Here is a 12603-nt window from a genome sequence, read left to right as displayed (position 1 = left end):
CAATTTCAGAGAGAACTGCATCTAACGCTAAAAGAATTTTTACGTGGCAAATCTGTATGTGATGACTGTGACCATCACTGTGTTTTGTGAAGAACAGGACAGCCATGGCCCAGTGTTCCACCATTCCCARCTTACAAGCGGATACTAAATATTCACTTCTTGGTCTCCCTCACAGTCCACACACAATCTGAGCATTACCAGTGCAGGAAAACACCTATGAGAGSAGACAAAATCTTGTCCTAAATTGCGGTGATGGTCTGGGATGCAAAGACTAGAATCGAGTTCTCCTTGATTCTTCAGACTCTCCAAATCTAGAGAGGTTAAAATATAAGGTTTGTATCTATCATACCTAAACTTGTGCCAACCTGTTCAAAGGAGAAAGCATTATTAAGGGATATTCCATTTTATGATATCCAAACAGCTTCAGAAAGAGGTGTCCTGAAGTATTCTCCTGACACTGTGGGAATCTTAACTGAGTCTAACAATTTTTGCTTTTGCAGAGACCTAAAAATACCTCAGACTACTAAAAATATCTCTATTAAAGAAAGTTTATCACTGGCTGTGTTACTACTCCCCAATTCTCTCTTGATCATCCTACCAGTYCAGCTGCGAGGGCAAGTGAATGTCTCCTCCCCAAAGCCATTACTACTGAATGTGCTTATACTTGCACTGAATATCAGAGCAGCTGGGACCTTCAATATAATCATCCTCCAGAGACCTCAAATCTTAATTGGGAACTTTTAACTCCAAATCTAGGTTTTTCAATTCATGCAAAAACTAGCAGTGTGTCAAAAGTCAGCTATTTGAAATAGTATAATTATAAAATAAAATGTCAAATATTAACTAYTCAATCCATTCATCACTGTAGTTTCGTTTAATTGCCTTGTCTTAAATTAGTAAGAAAACTGTCTGGAATAGAGGCTGCCTTTTCTAAGAACAGTATTTTCACCTTTCAGGAAGAAAGGGGTTTTGGCCACATTCAGAATCACAGAATCACAGAATCACAGAATCACAGAATATTTAAGGTTGGAAGGGACCTCTACAGATCATCTAGTCCAACCTTCCTGCTCAAGCAGGCACACCTACAGCATGTGGCACAGGGTGACATCCAGGTGGGTTTTGAAGACCTCTAGAGTAGGAGACTCCACAACCTCCCTGGGCAGCCTGTTCCACTGCTCTGTCACCCTAACAGTAAAGAAGTTGCTCCTCACTTGGAGACGGAACTTCTTGTGCTTCAGCTTGTGGCCATTACCCCTCATCCTATCGCTAGCCACCAGTGAGAACAKCTTGTCCCCTTCCTCCCTGCATTCTCCCTTCCTGAACTTATTCAGAAGCCCAATTACTCACCCCAAATACTGAAAAAAAAAAATCTAATTTACTCAAATTTTGAAAACAAACCAAAAAGCGGCAAGAAACACTTACATGGAGATAGAAGCATGAGGTTACATTCTTTAAGGTAGTCTGAGCTGTACACACTGCAGATTTCAGAGATCGTATGCATGTTAACACTATAGCTAAAATGCCAAGAGTGGTTCTGGAGGATATAGTCATGGGTTCAGCATGACCAGCAAACCTTGCTGCTCATGGCAAATGGTCTCCTCCAGCAGAGTTTACAGCAKCTCTTAACCTCATCACAACAGCATGATGCCATTTCTATCATTCCAAATCCATCTGCTTCTCATCAGAAGTTACAGCCGCCAAAGCACTACTATAGCAGCTGGGGAGCTTTGGAGGTATCTGGTTATCATCCCTTTTTAATCCAGGTGGAATCAAAAAGAGACTGAGGAGTTACTGTATAGCATTTACAGCTTGGAAACATCCCTTCAGCGCTGAGATTCCTCCTGGCTGCTCTAGGTTGATGGGGACCTGTGTATCTGATGTTCTAGCAAAGGCAGTAGGCATGACTGACATTCTTGCGTGTACCTTGAAAAAGCATTTGTTTCTTATTTAGTATAATGGCCCWAATAGTAATTTCGGGAAGCTGTAAGCATTGTTAAGTGCCTGAAAATACACTGCACTTGTTCTGCAAACACCGCTCCCCGCCCACCTCTGAGCGAGTATCTCAACAGCTCTGGATTCATCACTGCTTCCTTCTCATTTTACACCTGTGTCAATTAACTGGAGAGATTTCCACCATCACCCTTTGGTGTTGCACAGGGGAGAGMTACACTCATAACTTCTATTATCACCTGCGGTACTTACGCCCGTGTTCCGGGCAGAGAGGCGCAGCTGTCCTCTAATAAGGAGCYAGCCGTGGCAAATATAATACTGACATGGGACCCACATAATTGTCTTTATAAGCGTGCTGCAGAGCAAGAATGATTGCCAGTGGCAGGAACCACAAAAAAAAAACCCAACACAACATTCCCCCTCACACACATTTTTATTTCAATTTGCAAAGAACAGCACATTTCTGCAGCAAACAGAGCTTACTAAACCAGCTGCCTTTTGTTATTGTCCTTATGCCTATCTGTGATATTATACAACAGATACCACTTTATCGGTGCCCATAAATAACTTTTATTGCACATCTGAAAAAGCACAGTTTAGCATTATTCAGTACAGATACCAGCTATTCCAGCGGCTGAGGCTGAGGCCAATGACTTTCTTCTGTACCCACTATTATGTCCCTAAGTCTGGATGATGCTTTTCAGAAACTCTCCCCCCACAAACAACAGCAGCAAGAAGTGCCAGGGAGCAGCCAGCAGTCCCCTCCCAGTATTCTCAGAGGGTGCTAGGAGCAGCAGCAGGCAGTACTAGATACACTGTGGCATCCGGACCCAGTTAGGTGCGATTTTTGCTCTGCAAATACCAAATTTACTGCCATCTCTGCACCCAGGAAAGCCAGCCTGATAAAAATCCCAGGCAGCACACTCTCTTTTCAGGATACATTGAATGCTATGTCTTATGTTAACACTACCAGTGCCATCATCTGGCTTGTTACCAGCTGCTGTCACCGTTCATGACTGCTACCAGTGTCAAAGAAAACAAAAGATAATTGGCCTAAAGTGCATGAGGTAGGAGGGAAAAAAAAAAAAGAAAAAGAAAAAAAATCAATTTCTGGCAAATGAACAAGATCTAAATTTTAAATTCCTTATTTTTTGATTTTTTGCATTCCGTTAACCACTGATGTTTCCATTTGTTTTACTGTCATTTGCTCTGCCAATTGGAACAGTGATGTAATGACATATGACTGCCCAATATGCGATGTTACTCACAGTGCCTTTGTCATTGGTGGCTCAAGAGCACAATGAACAGCATCTTCAGTATAATATATTTGTGGCTTTGTGAAGGCAGCAGTGATATACAACAGGCAATGGGCTTTTTTTCCTCCTTTTGTTTCTGTGCTCTGTAACAGAAGAGCCTGCCACAGAAACTTTCTGTGGCCAGGGAATAATGGAAAATGCTGGGCCATTGTTGGCCATCACAAAAATTTGCAAACTTCACATTTTGTGTAATTATTGGAGAACGGCTTTTCAAAGCTCCATGCATTGTTCTAGAGACATATCATAGCATCTATCTTCCTGTCTTCACAAAGGCTTTTTATCTTCAAATGAGAAGAGTATACTTGTTGAGGGCCAATTAGTAGTCCTTCTATAGAGAAGTTTAAAAGAAATTTTAATTAGTAAATTGACCCATGGTGTGAGTCWCCTGGAAAGGGATGACTTTAGTGTCTAAGGCAGTTAAGCTTTCTGACATCTGAAGTTAGTACTTCAGATTCAAGGCCCTCTATCTCTTAATACTATCTTGTCCTGTAATGTGATTTCATGCACTGCTGTGCATTTATTCTCACAGAGAATAAATGTTCCTCGAGGTGAATGGGGCAGCACTCTGACCCTTGTTCTAGGCCTCTAACATTGCTCCCATTCATCTAGGAGAAATGTTACACGTCACTCTTGTACATTCTGCCTCAATTCCAAACAGCAGCGYTTTGTCCTGCCCTCACCAAACCACCACTGCAGGGCAGCTCGCAGTCTTCTCTCACAGGATTGCTGTGTTCTCCAGTAGCTGCTGTGAAACCACCAGCCAAGGCAAACAGACGCAACTATAAAATGAAGTGAGTAATGCTGCATGCAGAAGAGAGGCTGGAGCTGCATGTTCCCAGCGAGGCACCAACTCAAAACTCTGGACAACGTCAATGGAAAGAGGCTGCCACCTTCAGCAGGAGACCCAAAGCCTACACGTTGCACACTTRAATTAGCGTGAATCTCTCTCCCACCATCTGCAAATGGCCTTGCATTTTTGCTTTCTGAAAGGTGATGCAAGATACAAGGATGACAGACATCACCATTTTGACATTTTTTCTCAGAAATAATAGAATTAACTTCATGTGCTGCCTTCTGTACAAAACTCAACTAATGAGGCTCTCTTCATAAGAAAAAGAGGATGCAAAAAMCAAAGCTCAATCTGTTGTGGTTTGAATATGGAATACGATAGGCTTTTCCTGTTCCTACTGACGTAACTGGTAACCTGTTCAATTTTTTTCCAAAAGAGACACAGCCTAAAATCCCAACTCCATAAAAGTATCAGTAAAAAAGAAAGTCACAAAGTCACAAACCTGTTACCACTAATCACATAGAAAAAAAAAATAGATGCATTTCTATCCATAGCACTTTTACTGATTTTAGCAATCAGCATAATAATCGGTATTTCCTATATACATTCCTTTGGTAGCTGAGAAGCAAGTTTGTGTATGAAAAAGGTAAATCTAAGCTTAAAATAAAAGGCATTTAAGGTACCCTGATATAAGTAAACATGTAGGCGGGAATCAGCAGAACCTTAAACTGATAAATATTTCTCATAAGTTATGTATGAATTAAAATCAAGTTTTTATTAAAAATGCATAACTAAGATCTGCAGTGAATAGATCTATTAGATATGCATGTTTACTTTTTAGTGAACACAGAAATCAGTAATTTTTCTTCCAAATGTCATTTCTAACAGAGGGTTATAGAGTGATAATTCTCAGACGCCATCCAGCTGGTACATATATGTATGGGGAGAAAGGTTTARATAACAAACTTGGAAATGATTATTTGTTGCAGTGACAAGAAAATGTCATTTCAGCCATTGTGTCCATTCTACTTTACAAGTCAGATGGCATTCAATGGTCCCTCCTTTTCACTTCCCATAGTGAAAACAATAAATGAAGATTAATTCTGAGGGCAATGAGCTATTTGATGCTTTAAAACTATTGTGTTTTCAGTACATTTCTTTCTGATCAYCCATTATTTACAGTGGTCTCAGTCTTCCTCATCCTGTATGAAGCAAAAAAAAAACGGCCTAAAAAATAAAGTGAGCATAAATTAACTTTATTGGATTTATTTATCAATTTGACTTTAGTATCAATGAGTGGTTAGAAAAGAATGGGAAGCACACAGTTTTAAAGGTACTTACTTAGTAAAGTGACAAACCTCTCCAAAACTGCATTTCTCAAGTCTTTGGATCAAGCCTCTTCCTTGCATCAAAAAGTTCTCAGGAAAATGACAAACCAAAATGGCACAGGAGGGAAAAATTTTAATAATATAAGAAGTGTCTGTGATCGTCTCCATCCCTCCATCACTAAAAGCTTTCTTAAACTGAAGGACTACTTTATTTAAGAAATAACTTTAAAGGATCTTGCCCAATCTGACTTGCCTGACTCTGGAGAAGTCTCTATTCTGACCAAAGAGAAGCCTARACAGATTATCCTGAATTAGTAAAACTGTGACTTCACACCCACTAGAATGCAAAAATACTCACTATTGTCATCCTCAACTAGATAGCTCTTAGATTTCAAAATACAAGCAAAATTTGGAGAAATCCACTGATACCTCTTCTCTCATACAAAGTCATTAGTTATAGCAATGTTTTTGGCATTCTACACCTTGAACGATCTCTTCAGCTCACTGGAGCCATGGGATTAAGGAGGAATTTGGAGAGAGAGAGGTTATCTACGCAGTTCCTATGGTCTTGATGTGAGCCTCCAGAGCGGACAGTGGCTGAATCCAACTGGTCCCTGAGCCCAGAGAAGTGTCATAGCCTCAAATCTTCATTCCAGCTGAAGCTAGATGTCAAATTAGATCCATGTCTAATGGATGTTTAAAATACCCTCAACAGGTACATCACAGCACTGAGAAGACCCAACAGAATTTAGTGCTGCCTAGAGAAAAAAAAAAAAATCAAACAAACAAAATGCCTACATCACTGAATATTAGTTACAAGTCTACACAGCACTCGTGTTGCCTGCATTCCTGCAACTCGGGCCAGGACTGTAAAGTCACTGCCAACTCCAAACACAGCACTTCTGCTTTTACTCATTCAGCAGCGGAGTATATTCCTCTCTGTTGACTGCTCCATGATAGATTCCCTTCCACCGACTACGGAATGACTACAGAGAGCTTTTAGTGTGTTTTAAAAAATGCTTACTGAGTGATTTTTGCAAAGAAACAGAAAGCAAACAAACAAAAACCTCTGCTGCTCATCATTCAAGTTGCTAGCTCAAATTTCAGTCAATACGAAATTAATTCTTATGGTCAAAGATTTGTCTCGTGGCTATACCCCATGTCTAACTCAGCTAGATATCYTAGGCCCCTATATTCAGGTAGTTTATACATCTCTTCTACTCCCAATCTAAATCTATTTAAACCTTTCCATCCTGCCCATCGTTAGCATATCTGAACACTGAACCTTAAGCTTGCTCACTGAATCCTATGTGAGTCTCCCATCAAGAAGCTGGATAAAACTTGTTATTCTTCTGGTCCAGCAAAATGCAAAATAGTCTTTCTATTTTTTATTTTTAGGGTATAATTCATTATTCACAATTATAATTATTCAGTCATACTTTTGTGAAAAAACATACTGTACCATTCACAGTGAAAGTCAATCCACTACAATTACATGACATAACAGACTGTTACTTTTGACAATATACTTTTTTTATGTATCACTATTTTTGACTTCAAGTTGTCAAGAAACAAACAGCTTGGTTATGAATTCTGTGGTAGTTTATCTCAAGAACAGRATAGAATGTGTTTACTTTTCCAAAAAGAAATCACATAACCTACAAAAAGTTTACTACATATTTCTTTTGTAGCAACAAAAGATGCTAGGTCTCTGAATTTATGATTAAGTTTTATATATTCCCAGCAACACCTAAAAATCAACTCTGCAGGATTATACAATAGCTCTCAAAAACATACAGCTTTCCAAAGCCTGCTATTCATAAGATTGTTTCCTTTTCACAACTAGTTGKATCATATTGTTTTTGGATCAATGAAACTAACACTTTCATTTACTTTCCTGACAAAATTGAAACAAAGTAAGAGGCAGAATTCTAAAGACACAGATGCCAGTTCTTGTCTCTCTTTGAAACTGCAAATATGTGAAAAAATGAAATATAAGTACTATCCAAAACTCTAGACCTTCAGATGCACAAGCTAAGGGCAATATCAAAATTATTTTTCATTTTATATGTGAACCCTATTTCTTTAATTCCCCTTTTGCTACTAGAAAATTTAGTGACACACAAATATCACCCAAATTTTCCACTGCAGACCTTCCCTTCTTAATCAGCTATTGGAAACCATTAGAAACAATAACAATCAAACACAATAACAAAAAAAAAAAAAATCTCAAAAAGTCCCCAAAAAAAAAAAAAATCTCAAAAAGTCCCCAAGAAGACCATGAAAATACATAAGTGGAAACAAAACAACAAAAATTCACTATCACTTCCCCAAAGGAAAAAKAAAACATATATATAAATACACTACATATTTTAGTGATGTGGTTTGGTGTGCTGTTTTTTRAAGTATTATGGTGATAAGCATGAGGCAAAAGTCTATATTCAAAAAGGAAAAAAAAAAGCAAGTAAAAAAGAAAAGAAAAATGGAAAAAATCTTTATTGTGTGGAATTGCAGGGTAGCTAATCCCGGGACATATTGCCTGTGAATGCCTTTGCTCTCTGAGGAACCTCAGCTCTAATCTGGCAAACCCTACTCCCTGATGGTCCAGAGACAATTCAATCTGCAAATTGTTAAAACATGACTTTTTCCCCAAGCCATGACATTTGTACTATAAATCTGTGCCAAAACTAGTGAGGTAGATTGCTGACAGGGACCATAACCTGCCAAGATCACCATTCCCAAAGTGACTGACCTTAGTTGCAAACACAGGAAATCTCAACACGCAAAGTCTGACAATACAAATAACAAATATTTTTATGCTCATTTATTAAAAAAGAAAAAATGTTAACCAAAATTTTACAAGACTGCCCACCAAGACATTCTTGTTCTCCAAGAAACAAAGTTCTGCTCTCTGTAGTTAAAAGTCTCACTAGTTTATAATGCATGAAGTAATTGAAGAGAATCTAATGTACAAGTGAAGAATGGCTTGTGTGCACTACAGATTACTGGCACCTCTGACAATATCCTCAAGAGTCCCAAAACACATACAGCAGATATTACTTTCCAGTKTGTAAGTAATTCATTTCCTGCATCGAACAATTCCAGCACTATTTGAAGCAGATCAAGTATATGCCTTCAGGTGCAACACAGTGTCTAAGTAGGCGTTTATAGACATTGGTATCACAGATAAGTACAGAAAATACCTCAGCTGGTACAGCTGCTGAAATAAAAGTATTTGAATTTTTCTCTTCCATCATGCTATTCATTTGTGGAAACGCATGAAACACAAGTGTGTTTCCAAATAAGTTGTCAGAGGTTCAACCACACAAAGAAACGATAAAAATTATCACCTCTAATACCAAAACCGCGTACCAATTCTGGATGCCTTTCTGCTTTTAGGTAGGTATGATAGCATACCTCTGAGCGTGGCCTAACCAGACCCGTAACTGGAAGAGGTCACATAGAGATCCAGTCACGTGGTGCTTGTGTCCCAAACTGTAGGGTGTTCGTGAAGAAAGGAGAGAATCCAAACTCTGCAATCCATGCATTACAGAAATCAGGAGTCTGCAGCGTCCTTTACAGTATGAGACAGAATACCCTAGGATCGCTAGCTGGACCCTGGAATACATGATGTTTATTTATATATCTTATACAAATCTTCATACTTTGCTAGAGTATCTGGATTACACTACTACTTACTTAGGAAAAAAAAAAAAAAAAGAAAGAAAAAAGAAAAGAGTAACAGCACTCAAACAGTACAGGAAGAACAATATAAATAAATTTAGACAGAAACTGAGAAAAGGCACTGCAAAGGCTAAAATACCAGTCATCTAATTAGCCTTCAGATTATGGCAATCCTTGCCTGATGAACAGAAACAGTTCAGCCATGATTCCTGAAGACCTGAATTTTCCCTGTGAAATCTCATCCTTTCTCACCATTGCACCTGGGAGGACAGCTTCTAAATTGCCAGGATTACTTTTTCTCTCTTTTGCCATTGCAAGACTTCCACTAAGCAGCAATAGAGGACACRCACACAAAGTTTCTAACTGGCTTCCACTCTTGAAGCCTTCCAGGGAGCACCAGAACAGAAAACAACTCGTGCCAGCACCACTTTTGATGCACTTGCTATTAAAAAAGTCCAAGCAATATTCCTATGCCTGATGTAAGCTATTAAGAGAAAAGGAGACACTCAAGAAGAAAGAAATGTGAAAGAAGAAATGCAGTATCAGAGGATTCCTTCCAACACAAATGGGAATGCTGACATACAACAAGAAGGAGCGACATCCTATGTCCAGAGTTCTCCCGGGAAGGAGGGAGGCCGAGAAAAACTGAAATCAGTATCTTAAAGAATTACAGGATGTTTTAAGATAATTAACTTTGTAAACAAAAAGTAATGCCTTGTTCCTAATGGTGACCAAATTAGCTCTTACTTGCTGTTAAATATCTCATAGGCTACTAATACAGAAGAAAATGAGCTGTCAAAAGTTGTTTTCCATAGTACAAATGAGAGCACAAATAGGAAGGTGTATGTACGTTAATAAGCAGGGGAGTAATGATCAGCACGCCCTTGAGAAAAGAAACATTCCTTGAGCTTTCTGATAATCTGATGATACAGTTACGTTCCCTTGGCTATGAGCATTTAAAATGCAATTATGAAAATAATTTCGCCTGTGCAGGGGAACTCCTAAGTTGATGCAGCTCTACTTTGAAGCAGTATCTGAAAAAAATCCTTTTTTTTTTTTTTTTTTTTTTTTAATTCTAGACATCTCTATCATTTATATACATGACAAGCAACAACTTCTCTAATAATCTGAAGTAGACCTCACTCTTACTTATCATGTAAAGCCTACAAAGACCTATTAGATCACCACATCCAGGCTCTGCAGAGAGGGAAATTAATATTTTCCTTAAAAAATGGTGAAAGCTTGCTTTTTACAAACAGATTGTTCTCCAAGCAGAAACACACTTTCTGCTTCATACGCGACCTTTTTAAAACCAAAATCAGGGTTTTATTAAATAGACATATTAATATTAAAAGCTATATGTATGTAGATATGCATATGCATATATAATATAAATAAAGTATGGTTATCCTGGTAGAAATGCTTTTTCCTCCTATCTCATCTGCCCAGATGATTTCTTTATCCTTTGCTATTGATTTGTATCTGAAAATTAACATGGCTGCTAATTGCAGGATAAATCTTGACAGCACTTACTCCTTCAAGCAGTCTTTACCTAAAAAGTAGTAACACTGCATCAGCTAAAGGCCCACTGTGAGCAGTTGAGTCTGAGATACTCCACGACCTGTTTCCATCTGATGGTATCTGATGACACACAAACAAACAYGAGGAGCAATTTTTGTGAAGTGAGAAAAAAGCATTTTTTCCATCCCCAATGGCTTCTTTTCCTCCCATGTAAATGAACATTCCTGCTTTGAACCTATCTAAATGTCATTACATAGGCCAAGAGTGATTCAGAGGTTTTGTGTTATTCCTGGCATAATAAAGAAACTCTTTTTGCCCAAGAAATTTGCTTTCAGTTTCTGAAAATATGAGAATGCTAAAACTTTGCTTAAGCTACTCCACAACACACTATTTACTTCCTAAATATTGTTATGTATTTGACTTGGTGTAGTTTCCAGCTTGTAAAAAGCTTACAGTACTGCTAAAGACAGTTCTGTATCAGCTTTCTTACTCATCCACCTGCTGATGCATTCCTATGGGTATTTCTGTTAATGTTTTTAACCACGACTTCTGTGTGCTTTTTTTTTTACCATGAGTTAGCAAATGCTTTTTTTTTTTCACAGACTTTCAAAACAATAATATTTTACTATCTGAGCATACTCCATAGTCCTCATAATTCATCCTAAAATTAACCTCTTTTTCATAAAAGGTACAATTTAAACCATTTCCCCTTTGCAGCAGCAAATGAAAAGTATGCCTGAAACTTAAATGGACCTGAAGAACTTCAGTGATAAATTTTATGTTTCCAAATTGCTGGAAARGGTTACATTCCTACCATTCCATCCAAGATTCAGTACTTCTATTCAAGACTCTTTCTTTTAGACAGTGTGCATGAATAAATCACATCTGAAAAGACACATCCAGCAATAAAGAAWCAGACAACTTACATGGAGAGCAGCATATACGTCTAAAATGCTTCCCAGAGCACAGGAAGATTAAAAGGTTGATTATAAGTAATAGAAAGACAACAGGCGTTTTGGTATTATGATCTGCTAACACATTCCTCTTCTTCTATATTCTTGTTATTACCAACTTGGGTCAGTGAAATATTTTGGGTTTTTCGGTGCTTTTCTTTTTCTTCTCTAGTCTTCTCAGTACCTGTCTGCAGCAGAAGAATTGGCGACAATGCCGGTTGCCATTGATACCGACTAACACTTTCTCAGCAAAACTATTCAGCAAGAGGCAGAAGGATGGAGTAACATGAATTATTTCCTCCCCGCTCTAAGGTTAACTGCTTAACAAAGGTGCTTTCAGCACCTGCTCCGCCAGCACATACACCCTTGATCTACTGAACATAAGAAACGGGGCATGTTTCTCTGACAGGTCGTCAGCCGCGTGTCACTGCCTCAGGATCCAAAAGCGTCCTATACATCACGGACCCGGGCGGGTGACAACAATCCTTGTACAGAGCACACAAAAAGCCATTGCTTTAGTTTCTTAACTTTAGACACGGAGCCTTTCCAGCACCACAATACATCCGCGCAGCCTGAGGGTCGTGCTAAGCAGAGCTATTTTTAGGCAGTTTCTTTGTTATTGCGTTTCAGCGCTTACTTTTTAAACTCGGTACAGTTTCACCAGTAGCTGAGCTTAGAAGTGCAGCCACATGTCCCCTACTGCATAGAGACACATATAGACACATGAATGTGCGTATAGATACAGAATYGCTTTACTTTTGTAACAATGTAAGGAGGCAACGTTAAGACACACCGGCCAACRAGACTGTAAGAGAAAACACCTTTCTTTTTAAAAAAGCATCTGCGTGAGGGCTCGGCATCACTGYCACACACACCTGTGCGCTCCGCTCCTCTCCCCCAAACCGGCCACGTGCCTCCTCTCCACGCGGCTCCCCAAACGCCCGCCGGCCGCGGGCAGCCCCGCTGCCAACTTGGGGCGACGCGGCGGGGCCGCCCGCGCCGCTCGCGCCAACTCCGCGCTACCTGTAACGCGGCTCCCGCCGCGACGGCGCGCGCCGCCC

Source organism: Nothoprocta perdicaria, unplaced genomic scaffold (assembly GCF_003342845.1).
Source record: "Nothoprocta perdicaria isolate Ctin4 unplaced genomic scaffold, notPer1 scaffold_123, whole genome shotgun sequence".
Taxonomy (NCBI): Eukaryota; Metazoa; Chordata; class Aves; order Tinamiformes; family Tinamidae; genus Nothoprocta; species Nothoprocta perdicaria.
Note: the sequence above shows the minus strand (reverse complement) of the source record.